Genomic DNA, 14,465 nt, shown 5'->3' with positions numbered 1-14,465 from the left:
TTGCGGCTGACGCTGGAGACGTGCCATTCTTCTACAGCCCCATGTTCCCAGAAAGATCCCTTTTTCTTGCCCCGCAGAATCGTTTAATGTGGCCAAGTTTACCACAGTAGAAACACGACATAGGCCTTCCCGGGTTTCTCGGGAAATCTCTGACATTTCTCTCCCGGCCTTTCTGTAATAGGGAGACACAGCTGCGGTCCCGGCCCGGTCCCTTGAACGATAGTGTTTCTCTACCTTCGCCATACAATCGAAGATCTTTTCATGATCTTTGTCGCCCAAAAGGCGCAGGACGAGACTTCTAAATTGATCCCGAGACACATCGAGCTTTCCACGGACTGTTCGGTAAACCAAACGATAGAAATTCTGGCGGTCATGCTTGGTATCTTGAGCCGTAAGTTGAAGCGATTCTAGCATCTCCAAAGCTTCGTATTTATTGAAATCTGGTAGGGGACAAGATGCGTAGGCCATAATCTTCATTAAGGAGTTCTCCACAGATGATGTAGTCATTGTCTCAACCGTCTGGTTCAACTTCAGGACTTCAGCTTGTAACCTCTAAAAAGGAGAAAAATTCCCAATCAACAAACACGCCATGACTAGTAAAACTGATAACTATCGCAAATTTACCTCATCACGGCGAAAACGGCGAATTTAAGATATACTCCCTGGCGGAGCATACCTAGTGAGTCTTTGCCCTTGTAACAATACAAGGCGTATCTATATCTTTCAACAAATATACCCGGCGGGTTCTCGTTTCGTGCCTAGACACAACGTATAAATCCTGATGAGAAAACTAAGGCCAATAATAAGCCGCACGTAAGAACTAATGTAGGTAAACAATTAATCTCCTTTATGGCAACCGATATTTGGAAAGACCTCCCAACTCCTTTAAAAAAACTCATACAAAGTGTGTCTGCTTTTCCGAAACAAGTATTACGTTATTTACTTTCAGAACAACAAATGAACTATTTTTCTTTTATGCTGACCTCGTAACATACGTTAACTTTTTACAATTAATAAGTTCTTCCTTCCTTTTGCTTTTTCATTTTTTTTTCTTTTTTGCTTGCTATCTAGAACCTAAATTAGCCAGGGAGCTAACAAGATAACTAAATGGTTCATTTAGCTTCCTTGCTTTGCACATTATTCTAACTAATAATTAATTTAATTCGATATATCACCGCTAAAAAATTGTAAGAATCAACATGTTAATTTAAAAAAAAAACACAAATAAAGTTGTTTATTATTATTATTATTATTATTATTATTATTATTATTATTATTATTATTATTATTATTATTATAATTCTTATTATTATAATTCTTCTTCTTCTTCTTCTTCTTCTTCTTCTTCTTCTTATTATTATTATTATTATTATAAACTCACCCCGGGACTACACCCAGCGTATAAGCCCTGGTGAGAAACCTCACCCCCAGGATTACAGCGGGCGTATAAATCCTGGTGAGAAAACTTACCCTCGGGACTACACCCGGCGTATAATTCCTGGTAAGAAAACTTACCTCCCGGGACTACACCCGGCGTATAAATCCTGGTGAGAAAACTTGCCCTCGGGACTACACCCGGTGTAAAAATCTTGGTGAGAAAACTCACCCCTGGGAATACACACGGCGTATAAATCCTGGTGAGAAAACTAACCCCCCGGGACTACACCCGGCGTAGAAATCCTGGTGAGAGAAAACTCACCCCTGGGACTACACCCGGCGTATAAATCCTGGTGAGAAAACTCACCCCCGGGACTACACCCAGCGTAAAAATCCTGGTGAGAGAAAACTCACCCATGGAATTACACCCGGAGTAAAAACCCTGGTGAGAAACCTCACACCCGGGACTACACCCGGCGTATAAATCCTGGTGAGAGAAAACTCACCGCTGGGACTACACCCGGCGTATCAATCCTGCTGAGAAAACTCAACCCCGGGACTACACCTGGCGTATAAATCCTGGTGAGAGAACTCACCCTCCGGGACTACACCCGGCGTATAAATCCTGGTGAGAGAAAACTCAACCCTAGGACTACACCCTGCGTATAAACCCTGGTGAGAAACCTCACACCCGGGACTACACCCTGCGTATAAACCCTGGTGAGAAACCTCACACCCGGGACTACACCCGGCGTATAATTCCTGGTGAGAAAAAACTCACTCCCGGGACTACACCCGGCGTATAAATCCTGGTGAGAAAACTCATCCCCGGGACTACACCCGGCGTATAAATCCTGGTGAGAAAACTCACCCCCTGGACTACACCCGGCGTATCAATCCTAGTGAGAAAAGTTACTTCCGGGACTACACCCGGTGTATAAAATCCTGGTGAGAAAACTTACCCCCGGGACTACACCCGGCGTATCAACCCTGGTGAGAAAACTTACCCCCAGGACTAAAACTGGGGTATAAAATCCTGGTGAGAAAACTAACCCCCGGGACTACACCCGGGGTATAAATCCTGGTGAGAAAACTCACCCCCAGGACTACACCTGGCGTATCAATCCTGGTGAGAAAAGCAACTCCCGGGCTACACCTGGTGTATAAAATCCTGGTGAGAAAACTTACCCTCAGGACTACACCCGGCGTATGAATCCTGGTGAGAAAACTCATCCCCAGGACTACACCTGGCGTATAAATCCTGTTGAGAAAAAACTCACCCCTGGGACTACACCCGGCGTATAAATCTTGGTGAGAAAGCTCACCGCCGAACTACACCCGGCGTATAAATCCTGGTGAGAAAACCCACTCCCCGGGACTACACCCGGCGTATAAATCTTGGTGAGAAAGCTCACCGCCGAACTACACCCGGCGTATAAATCCTGGTGAGAAAACCCACTCCCCGGGACTACACCCGGCGTATAAATCCTGGTGAGAGAAAACTCACCCCTGGGACTACACCCGGAGTATAAACCCTGGTGACAAACCTCACACCTGGGACAACACCCGGCGTATAAATCCTAGTGAGAAAAAACTCACCCCCGGGAATACACCCGGCGTATAAATCATTATGAAAACAGTCACCCCCGGGACTACACCCGGCGTATAAAATCCTGGTGAGAAAACTCATCCCCGGCACTACACCCGGCATATAAATCCTGGGGAGAAAACTAACCCCTGGGACTACACCCGGCGTATAAATCCTGGTGAGAAAACTTACCCCCGGGACTACACCTGGCGTATAAATCCTGGTGAGAAAACTTACCCTCGGGACTTTTCCCGGTGTATAAATCTTGCTGAGAAAACTCACCCTCGGGACTACACCCGGTGTATAAATCCGGGTGAGAAAAAACTCACCCCTGGAATAATACACAGAGTAAAAATCCTGCTGAGAAACCTCATACCCGGGACTACACCCAGGGTATAAATCCTGGTGTGAAAACTCAACCCCGGGACTACACCCGGCGTATCAATCCTGGTGAGAAAACTCACCCCCGGGACTACACGCAACGTATAAAATCCTAATGAAAAAACTCACCCCCGGGACTACACCTGGGTATAAATCCTAGTGAGAAAACTTACCCTCAGGACTACACCCGGCGTATGAATCCTGGTGAGAAAACTCATCCCCAGCATTACACCTGGCGTATAAATCCTGTTGAGAAAAAACTCACCCCTGGGACTACACCCGGCGTATAAATCTTGGTGAGAAAGCTCACCGCCGAACTACACCCGGCGTATAAATCCTGGTGAGAAAACCCACTCCCCGGGACTACACCCGGCGTATAAATCCTGGTGAGAGAAAACTCACCCCTGGGACTACACCCGGAGTATAAACCCTGGTGACAAACCTCACACCTGGGACAACACCCGGCGTATAAATCCTAGTGAGAAAAAAAACACCCCCGGGAATACACCCGGCGTATAAATCATTATGAAAACAGTCACCCCCGGGACTACACCCGGCGTATAAAATCCTGGTGAGAAAACTCATCCCCGGCACTACACCCGGCATATAAATCCTGGGGAGAAAACTAACCCCTGGGACTACACCCGGCGTATAAATCCTGGTGAGAAAACTTATCCCCGGGACTACACCTGGCGTATAAATCCTGGTGAGAAAACTTACCCTCGGGACTTTTCCCGGTGTATAAATCTTGCTGAGAAAACTCACCCTCGGGACTACACCCGGTGTATAAATCCGGGTGAGAAAAAACTCACCCCTGGAATAATACACAGAGTAAAAATCCTGCTGAGAAACCTCATACCCGGGACTACACCCAGGGTATAAATCCTGGTGTGAAAACTCAACCCCGGGACTACACCCGGCGTATCAATCCTGGTGAGAAAACTCACCCCCGGGACTACACGCAACGTATAAAATCCTAATGAAAAAACTCACCCCCGGGACTACACCTGGGTATAAATCCTAGTGAGAAAACTTACCCTCAGGACTACACCCGGCGTATGAATCCTGGTGAGAAAACTCATCCCCAGCATTACACCTGGCGTATAAATCCTGTTGAGAAAAAACTCACCCCTGGGACTACACCCGGCGTATAAATCTTGGTGAGAAAGCTCACCGCCGAACTACACCCGGCGTATAAATCCTGGTGAGAAAACCCACTCCCCGGGACTACACCCGGCGTATAAATCCTGGTGAGAGAAAACTCACCCCTGGGACTACACCCGGAGTATAAACCCTGGTGACAAACCTCACACCTGGGACAACACCCGGCGTATAAATCCTAGTGAGAAAAAAAACACCCCCGGGAATACACCTGGCGTATAAATCATTATGAAAACAGTCACCCCCGGGACTACACCCGGCGTATAAAATCCTGGTGAGAAAACTCATCCCCGGCACTACACCCGGCATATAAATCCTGGGGAGAAAACTAACCCCTGGGACTACACCCGGCGTATAAATCCTGGTGAGAAAACTTATCCCCGGGACTACACCTGGCGTATCAATCCTGGTGGGAAAACTCACCCCCGGACTACACCCGGCATATCAGTCCTGGTGAGAAAACTCACCCCCGGGACTACACCCGTCGTATAAAATCCTGGTGTGAAAACTCATCCCCGGGACTACACCCGGCGTATCAACCCTGGTGAGAAAACTCACCCCAGGAACTACACCCGGGTATAATCCTGGTGAGGAAACTTACCCTCGGGACTACACCCGGCGTATAAATCCTGGTGAGAAAACTCACCCCCGGGACTACACCCAGCGTATAAATCCTGGTGAGAAAACTCATCCCCCCCCGGACTACACCCGGTGTATAAATCCTGGTGAGAAAGCTTACCGTCGGGACTACACCCGCCATCTAAATCCTGGTGAGAAAAGTTTTACTCCAAGGACTACACCCGTAGTATAAATCCTGGTGAGAAAACTCAACCCCCGGGACTACACCCGGCGTATAAATTCTGGTGAGAGAAAACCCAATCCTGGGACTACACCCGGCGTATAAACCCTGGTGAGAAACCTCACACCCGGGACTACACCCGGCGTATAAATCCTGGTGAGAAAACTCACCCCCGGGACTACACACGGCAAATAAATCCTGGTTGGAAAAAACTCACCCCCAGGACTACACCCGGCGTATAAATCCTGGTAAGAAAACTCACCCCCGGGACACCAGCTAGGTATAAATCCTTGTGAGAAAACTTACCCTCGGGACTACATCCGGTGTATAAATCCTGGAGAGCAAACTCCCCCCCGGGGACTACACCCGGCGTATAAATCCTGGTGAGAGAAAACTCACCCCTGGGACTACACCCGGCGTATAAATCATGGTGAGAGAACTCACCCTTGGAACTATACCCGAAGTAAAAACCCTGGTGAGAAACCTCACACCCAGGACTACACCCGGCGTATAAATCCTGGTGAGAAAACTCACCCCTGGGACTACACCCGGCGTCTAAATCCTGGTGAGAAAAAACTCACCCCCGGGACTACACCCGGCGTATAAATCCTGGTAAGAAAAAATCACCTCCGGGACTACACCCAGCGTATAAATCATGGTGAGAGAAAACCTACCCCTGGAACTACACCCGGAGAAAAAAACCCTGGTGAGAAACCTCACACCCGGGACTACACCAGGTGTATAAATCCTGGTGAGAAAACTCACCCCCAGGACTACACGCGGCGTATAAATGCTGGTGAGAGAACTCACCCCCCGGGACTACACCCGGCGTATAAATCCTGGTGAGAAAACTCACCCCCGGGACTACACCCGGCTTATCAATCCTGGTGAGAAAAGTTACTCCCGGGACTACACCCGGTGTATAAAATCCTGGTGAGAAAACTTACCCCCGGGACTACACCCGGCATATCAACCCTGGTGAGAAGACTTACCCTCGACACTAAAACCGGCGTATAAAATGCTGGTGAGAAAACTCACCCCCGGGACTACACCCGGCGTATCAATCCTGGTGAGAAAAGTTACTCCCGGGACTACACCCGGTGTATAAAGTCCTGGTGAGAAAATTTACCCCCGGGACTACACCTCGGCGTATCAACCCTGGTGAGAAAACTCACCCCCGGGACTACACCCGGCGTATCAATCCTGGTGAGAAAAGTTACTCCCGGGACTACACCCGGTGTATAAAATCCTGGTGAGAAAATTTACCCCCGGGATTACACTCGGCGTATCAACCCTGGTGAGAAAACTTACCCCCGGGACTGAAACCGGGGTATAAAATCCTGGTGAGAAAACTCACCCCCGGGACTACACCCGGGGTATAAAATCCTGGTGAGAAAACTCACCCGCGCGACTACACCCTGCGTATCAATCCTGGTGAGAAAACTCACCCCCGGGACTACACCCGGCGTATAAATCCTGGTGAGAAAATTCACCCCCGGGACTAGACCCGTCGTATAAAATGCTGCTGCGAAAACTCACCCCCGGGACTACACCCGGCGTATAAATCCTGGTGAGAGAAAACTCACCGATAGGACTACACCCGGCGTATCAATATTGCTGAGAAAACTCAACCCCGGGACTACACCTGGCGTATAAATCCTGGTGAGAGAACTCACCCTCCGGGACTACACCCGGCGTATAAATCCTGGTGAGAGAAAACTCAACCTTGGGACTACACCCTGCGTATAAACCCTGGTGAGAAACCTCACACCCGGGACTGCACCCTGCGTATAAACCCTGGTGAGAAACCTCACACCCGGGACTACACCCGGCGTATAATTCCTGGTGAGAAAAAACTCACTCCTGGGACTACACCCGGCGTATAAATCCTGGTGAGAAAACTCATCCCCGGGACTACACCCGGCGTATCAATCCTAGTGAGAAAAGTTACTTCCGGGACTACACCCGGTGTATAAAATCCTGGTGAGAAAACTTACCCCCGGGACTACACCCGGCGTATCAACCCTGGTGAGAAAACTTACCCCCAGGACTAAAACTGGGGTATAAAATCCTGGTGAGAAAACTAACCCCCGGGACTACACCCGGGGTATAAATCCTGGTGAGAGAACTCACCCCCAGGACTACACCTGGCGTATCAATCCTGGTGAGAAAAGTAACTCCCGGGTCTACACCTAGTGTATAAAATCCTGCTGAGAAAACTTACCCTCAGGACTACACCCGGCGTATGAATCCTGGTGAGAAAACTCATCCCCAGGACTACACCTGGCGTATAAATCCTGTTGAGAAAAAACTCACCCCTGGGACTACACCCGGCGTATAAATCTTGGTGAGAAAGCTCACCGCCGAACTACACCCGGCGTATAAATCCTGGTGAGAAAACCCACTCCCCGGGACTACACCCGGCGTATAAATCTTGGTGAGAAAGCTCACCGCCGAACTACACCCGGCGTATAAATCCTGGTGAGAAAACCCACTCCCCGGGACTACACCCGGCGTATAAATCCTGGTGAGAGAAAACTCACCCCTGGGACTACACCCGGAGTATAAACCCTGGTGGCAAACCTCACACCTAGGACAACACCCGGCGTATAAATCCTAGTGAGAAAAAACACTCCCCCGGGAATACACCCGGCGTATAAATCATTATGAAAACAGTCACCCCCGGGACTACACCCGGCGTATAAAATCCTGGTGAGAAAACTCATCCCCGGCACTACACCCGGCATATAAATCCTGGGGAGAAAACTAACCCCTGGGACTACACCCGGCGTATAAATCCTGGTGAGAAAACTCACCCCCTGGACTACACCCGGCGTATCAATCCTAGTGAGAAAAGTTACTTCCGGGACTACACCCGGTGTATAAAATCCTGGTGAGAAAACTTACCCCCGGGACTACACCCGGCGTATCAACCCTGGTGAGAAAACTTACCCCCAGGACTAAAACTGGGGTATAAAATCCTGGTGAGAAAACTAACCCCCGGGACTACACCCGGGGTATAAATCCTGGTGAGAGAACTCACCCCCAGGACTACACCTGGCGTATCAATCCTGGTGAGAAAAGTAACTCCCGGGTCTACACCTAGTGTATAAAATCCTGCTGAGAAAACTTACCCTCAGGACTACACCCGGCGTATGAATCCTGGTGAGAAAACTCATCCCCAGGACTACACCTGGCGTATAAATCCTGTTGAGAAAAAACTCACCCCTGGGACTACACCCGGCGTATAAATCTTGGTGAGAAAGCTCACCGCCGAACTACACCCGGCGTATAAATCCTGGTGAGAAAACCCACTCCCCGGGACTACACCCGGCGTATAAATCTTGGTGAGAAAGCTCACCGCCGAACTACACCCGGCGTATAAATCCTGGTGAGAAAACCCACTCCCCGGGACTACACCCGGCGTATAAATCCTGGTGAGAGAAAACTCACCCCTGGGACTACACCCGGAGTATAAACCCTGGTGGCAAACCTCACACCTAGGACAACACCCGGCGTATAAATCCTAGTGAGAAAAAACACTCCCCCGGGAATACACCCGGCGTATAAATCATTATGAAAACAGTCACCCCCGGGACTACACCCGGCGTATAAAATCCTGGTGAGAAAACTCATCCCCGGCACTACACCCGGCATATAAATCCTGGGGAGAAAACTAACCCCTGGGACTACACCCGGCGTATAAATCCTGGTGAGAAAACTCACCCCCTGGACTACACCCGGCGTATCAATCCTAGTGAGAAAAGTTACTTCCGGGACTACACCCGGTGTATAAAATCCTGGTGAGAAAACTTACCCCCGGGACTACACCCGGCGTATCAACCCTGGTGAGAAAACTTACCCCCAGGACTAAAACTGGGGTATAAAATCCTGGTGAGAAAACTAACCCCCGGGACTACACCCGGGGTATAAATCCTGGTGAGAGAACTCACCCCCAGGACTACACCTGGCGTATCAATCCTGGTGAGAAAAGTAACTCCCGGGTCTACACCTAGTGTATAAAATCCTGCTGAGAAAACTTACCCTCAGGACTACACCCGGCGTATGAATCCTGGTGAGAAAACTCATCCCCAGGACTACACCTGGCGTATAAATCCTGTTGAGAAAAAACTCACCCCTGGGACTACACCCGGCGTATAAATCTTGGTGAGAAAGCTCACCGCCGAACTACACCCGGCGTATAAATCCTGGTGAGAAAACCCACTCCCCGGGACTACACCCGGCGTATAAATCTTGGTGAGAAAGCTCACCGCCGAACTACACCCGGCGTATAAATCCTGGTGAGAAAACCCACTCCCCGGGACTACACCCGGCGTATAAATCCTGGTGAGAGAAAACTCACCCCTGGGACTACACCCGGAGTATAAACCCTGGTGGCAAACCTCACACCTAGGACAACACCCGGCGTATAAATCCTAGTGAGAAAAAACACTCCCCCGGGAATACACCCGGCGTATAAATCATTATGAAAACAGTCACCCCCGGGACTACACCCGGCGTATAAAATCCTGGTGAGAAAACTCATCCCCGGCACTACACCCGGCATATAAATCCTGGGGAGAAAACTAACCCCTGGGACTACACCCGGCGTATAAATCCTGGTGAGAAAACTTATCCCCGGGACTACACCTGGCGTATCAATCCTGGTGAGAAAACTTACCCTCGGGACTTTTCCCGGTGTATAAATCTTGCTGAGAAAACTCACCCTCGGGACTACACCCGGTGTATAAATCCTGGTGAGAAAAAACTCACCCCTGGAATGACACACAGAGTAAAAATCATTCTGAGAAACCTCATACCCGGGACTACACCCGGCGTATCAATCCTGGTGTGAAAACTCAACCCCGGGACTACACCCGGCGTATCAATCCTGGTGAGAAAACTCACCCCCGGGACTACACGCAACGTATAAAATCCTAATGAAAAAACTCACCCCCGGGACTACGCCTGGGTATAAATCCTGGTGAGAAAACTCATCCCCAGCATTACACCTGGCGTATAAATCCTGTTGAGAAAAAACTCACCCCTGGGACTACACTCGGCGTATATATCTTGGTGAGAAAGCTCACCGCCGAACTACACCCGGCGTATAAATCCTGGTGAGAAAACCCACTCCCCGGGAGTACATCCGGCGTATAAATCCTGGTGAGAGAAAACTCACCCCTGGGACTACACACGGAGTATAAACCCTGGTGACAAACCTCACACCTGGGACAACACCCGGCGTATAAATCCTAGTGAGAAAAAACTCACCCCCGGGAATACACCCGGCGTATAAATCATTATGAAAATAGTCACCCCCGGGACTACACCCGGCGTATAAAATCCTGGTGAGAACACTCATCCCCGGCACTACACCCGGCATATAAATCCTGGGGAGAAAACTAACCCCTGGGACTACACCCGGCGTATAAATCCTGGTAAGAAAACTTACCCCCGGGACTACACCTGGCGTATCAATCCTGGTGGGAAAACTCACCCCCGGGACTACACCCGGCATATCAATCCTGGTGAGAAAACTCACCCCCGGGACTACACCCGTCGTATAAAATCCTGGTGTGAAAACTCATCCCCGGGACTACACCCGGCGTATCAACCCTGGTGAGAAAACTCACCCCAGGAACTACACCCGGGTATAATCCTGGTGAGGAAACTTACCCTCGGGACTACACCCGGCGTATAAATCCTGGTGAGAAAACTCACCCCCGGGACTACACACGGCAAATAAATCCTGGTTGGAAAAAACTCACCCCCAGGACTACACCCGGCGTATAAATCCTGGTGAGAAAACTCACCCCCGGGACTACACCCAGCGTATAAATCCTGGTGAGAAAACTCATCCCCCCCCGGACTACACCCGGTGTATAAATCCTGGTGAGAAAGCTTACCGTCGGGACTACACCCGGCGTCTAAATCCTGGTGAGAAAAATTTCACTCCAGGGACTACACCCGTAGTATAAACCCTGGTGAGAAACCTCACACCCGGGACTACACCCGGCGTATAAATCCTGGTGAGAAAACTCACCCCCGGGACTACACACGGCAAATAAATCCTGGTTGGAAAAAACTCACCCCCAGGACTACACCCGGCGTATAAATCCTGGTAAGAAAACTGACCCCCGGGACACCACCTAGGTATAAATCCTTGTGAGAAAACTTACCCTCGGGACTACATCCGGTGTATAAATCCTGGTGAGCAAACTCCCCCCCGGGGACTACACCCGGCGTATAAATCCTGGTGAGAGAAAACTCACCCCTGGGACTACACCCGGCGTATAAATCATGGTGAGAGAACTCACCCTTGGAACTATACCCGAAGTAAAAACCCTGGTGAGAAACCTCACACCCAGGACTACACCCGGCGTATAAATCCTGGTGAGAAAACTCACCCCTGGGACTGCACCCGGCGTCTAAATCCTGGTGAGAAAAAACTCACCCCCGGGACTACACCTGGCGTATAAATCCTGGTAAGAAAAAATCACCTCCGGGACTACACCCGGCGTATAAATCATGGTGAGAGAAAACTTACCCCTGTAACTACACCCGGAGAAAAAAACCCTGGTGAGAAACCTCACACCCGGGACTACACCAGGTGTATAAATCCTGGTGAGAAAACTCACCCCCAGGACTACACCCGGCGTATAAATGCTGGTGAGAGAACTCACCCCCCGGGACTACACCCGGCGTATAAATCCTGGTGAGAAAACTCACCCGCGGGACTACACCCGGCGTATCAATCCTGGTGAGAAAAGTTACTCCCGGGACTACACCCGGTGTATAAAATCCTGGTGAGAAAACTTACCCCCGGGACTACACCCGGCGTATCAACCCTGGTGAGAAAACTTACCTTCGGGACTAAAACCGGCGTATAAAATGCTGGTGAGAAAACTCACCCCCGGGACTACACCCGGCGTATCAATCCTGGTGAGAAAAGTTACTCCCGGGACTACACCCGGTGTATAAAATCCTGGTGAGAAAATTTACCCCCGGGACTACACTCGGCGTATCAACCCTGGTGAGAAAACTTACCCCCGGGACTAAAACCGGGGTATAAAATCCTGGTGAGAAAACTCACCCCCGGGACTACACCCGGCGTATCAATCCTGGTGAGAAAAGTTACTCCCGGGACTACACCCGGTGTATAAAATCCTGGTGAGAAAATTTACCCCCGGGACTACACTCGGCGTATCAACCCTGGTGAGAAAACTTACCCCCGGGACTAAAACCGGGGTATAAAATCCTGGTGAGAAAACTTACCCCCGGGACTACACCCGGCGTATAAAATCCTGGTGAGAAAACTCACCCGCGCGACTACACCCTGCGTATCAATCCTGGTGAGAAAACTCACCCCCGGGACTACACCCGGCGTATAAATTCTGGTGAGAAAACTCACCCCCGGGACTACACCCGTCCTATAAAATGCTGGTGCGAAAACTCACCCCCGGGACTACACCCGGCGTATAAATCCTGGTGAGAAAAACTCATCCTCGTGTCTACACACGGCGTAATTAAATTACTATATCTAAGAATAATTTAGCAAAAAAGACTCACCCCTACAAACCAACATTGTCCCACCCCTGCGACCGCACGTGGTAAAAATACGAAATTTGAATAACAAAATATAATCACTAACTATAAAGGATAACCGACACAATAGGAAGGAAAGCGGGCCACACCCAAACGAGAATAAAGAACATAAGGAACAAAATTCCCACACACAAATAACAAGAAAGGGCTCTATAACAAGAAACTAACCCTTTGGGAAATGCAAACAGATGCGCTTAACTTGCGAACATGCCGTTGAAACAGGGAAAACAAACTCATGTAAAGACAAATGTAACACGCCCACGGGAAAAATAAACTTAAGCTCTTACGTAAGATAAACCAAGCCTATAATATGTTCCCAAATTGGCGAAAAAGCAAAAAGTAATAAAACAAGGACAGGAACATCAAAAATTTTCCTCGAGTTCGTTTTGTCCGCCGGCAGCAACATTTTGGGCAGCATTTTGACCCGCCGCTTGTGCGGCACTGGTACACCTTGTGCGGCTGGTAGAACTTGAACAGCTTGTGCAACTTGCACGGCTTGTGGAACTTGAGCAGCTTGTGCGACTTGTGGAACTTGTGGGCCTTATGCTGGAGGGTTTACTAGCGGTTGAGGAAATTGTACTCCCGGCGCTGGAGCTTTAGCCCATAATTCTAGAAAATTCGCGTGGGTCGAAAACTGAAGAGATGTCGTTCACTGCTCCGCTGACTGAGACTAAGAACGAAAGGAGTGTTATTCTACTTCGACTCAGTATTTATACCCTTAGAACACCCTGGTGCACATGCCTGCGTGCATTGAATCGCAAGGGATGTGCTAATTTAATGTATTTCAGTTTCGCATATCATTAGGAGTGTTATGAATAGTAAGCATTTACGCAACGTTAACTATATAGTATCTACTTGATAGCAATAAATTAGAGAAAATGAAAGGATTATGGAGGTCGTCTGTTGCCACGTGACCGTTCAGGATTATTTTTAAAATTAAAAATCAACATGAGAACACTTTTTATTACTTCCTGGAGGCTCTGTGAGGGATAAACGATAAAATCAAACGCCGAAACCTCGTGATTACCAGTTGTTTATTCCAAACACTCCACTAACACTTTTTCAACAGAGAGAGAGACAGGTTCGCTAAGGAAAAAGAAAACAGGAAAACTTATTAACATATTGCAAAGAAATAAAGTAAACCGGAAACGAATAGAAAAGTCCAAGCAGAAAAAATCTTATCGAATGTTAATTTGGTACTGGCAAGCGGAAAACACGTTGACAACTTTAACTGAAATTTACAATATCACCTGAAGGAACTGAGAAAACGCACCAATAATTTTCTTGCGCTTGCATATATATATCTATACCAATTAGTCCCTTAGGGACGCGAAATAACGAAAAACTCTAAGCTAAGCACAAGCGAAAACACGGATGCGAAACAAACAAAGTTGTAAAAGAATGTCAAGCAGTTAATAACTGTCCGCAACAGGCTTCAACAAGCTTTATACAATTTAGAATATTACTTACATAATACTTTCAAATAACTTAAAATTTAAGGTGCTAAGAATTAACGATTTTTTAAGGGACTCAGTACTAATACAAAATATC

The 14,465-nt window shown here is 48.6% G+C and overlaps 2 protein-coding genes and 1 pseudogene across 16 annotated transcripts in view; 1 reads left to right on the top strand and 2 right to left on the bottom strand.

The window, feature by feature from the left end:
- Positions 1-14,465, bottom strand: part of LOC146459758 (cubilin-like) — a 407,624-nt gene that overhangs the window by 99,853 nt on the left and 293,306 nt on the right. The gene's annotated exons all lie outside the window — the stretch shown is intronic.
- The window catches only part of LOC146459763 (oxidation resistance protein 1-like), a 354,795-nt gene that overhangs the window by 154,384 nt on the left and 185,946 nt on the right, over positions 1-14,465 (top strand). The gene's annotated exons all lie outside the window — the stretch shown is intronic.
- Positions 15-5,267, bottom strand: LOC146459769 (uncharacterized; annotated as a pseudogene).

This window comes from Pavona decussata, unplaced genomic scaffold (assembly GCF_977016875.1).
Source record: "Pavona decussata unplaced genomic scaffold, jaPavDecu1.1 SCAFFOLD_217, whole genome shotgun sequence".
Lineage (NCBI taxonomy): Eukaryota > Metazoa > Cnidaria > Anthozoa > Scleractinia > Agariciidae > Pavona > Pavona decussata.
This window is presented reverse-complemented; position numbering and strand designations above follow the sequence as displayed.